Source organism: Condylostylus longicornis, unplaced genomic scaffold (genome assembly GCF_029603195.1).
Source record: "Condylostylus longicornis isolate FDR11 unplaced genomic scaffold, ASM2960319v2 ptg000697l, whole genome shotgun sequence".
Taxonomy (NCBI): domain Eukaryota; kingdom Metazoa; phylum Arthropoda; class Insecta; order Diptera; family Dolichopodidae; genus Condylostylus; species Condylostylus longicornis.
Genome location: NW_026578645.1, coordinates 6,830 through 7,537, shown reverse-complemented (window position 1 = coordinate 7,537; position 708 = coordinate 6,830). Strand labels below are relative to the sequence as shown.

The following is a 708-nucleotide window of genomic DNA, read 5'->3' as shown; positions in this document are numbered from 1 at the left end:
CGAAGGTTTGCTGTGGAATCAGCGAATTAGATGTTTGTAAATCAACTGAATCATTTTATTTCATTTTTTGAGAACACGTACAGTAAATTTGGTTACGAGGTGGACGTTTCTCAAAAGAAAGAAGTGAAAAAGCAGATGCAGAGCAAAACAAAAACTTCGCCACACAGAATAATATCACGACGCCCGCCAGTCTTTTCGCTCTCGAATCTCGTCCTGAGTCAATTTAAGAATTTCACCATAAAAATAAAAAAATCTCCAAGGCCGGGAATTGAACCCGGGTCTTCCGCGTGACAGGCGGAAATACTAACCACTATACTACCTCGGACTCGTATAAGGGGTCGAACCTCTCTTCCCAACCAAATGGTGATACGGCAATACCACGGCTTGTTTAGGTCACGGCGCTTCCTGAATCCTGTATGGTATCAGACTCTCCAATCTCTAGCTTTGGTCAACGCAATTGATGAAGTGTGTCTGTGTGTTCTCATCTTCATCAAAAACCATTGATTGCCAGACAAATTGTTCAGTGTTTGCCGATAAAAAAAGAAGCTATCCAATGATTCGAGACCAGATGAATGCGCCACCACCATCTACACACGTATGATAAAAACCACAATTGGATGACGTAATAGATTCTCAGTGAGATGAATATGCAATAGAACTCACTCCAGATATGATCTATAGCTCTAGCTAACAGCTATGGAACAATAT

The 708-nt window shown here is 41.2% G+C and overlaps 1 non-coding gene across 1 annotated transcript; it reads right to left on the bottom strand.

Annotated features, from left to right (window-relative positions):
- Positions 1-253: 253 nt before the first annotated feature.
- Positions 254-325, bottom strand: Trnad-guc (transfer RNA aspartic acid (anticodon GUC)). The gene has a single exon. It is a non-coding gene; the product is annotated as a tRNA-Asp (tRNA).
- Between the last annotated feature and the right edge of the window lie 383 nt (positions 326-708).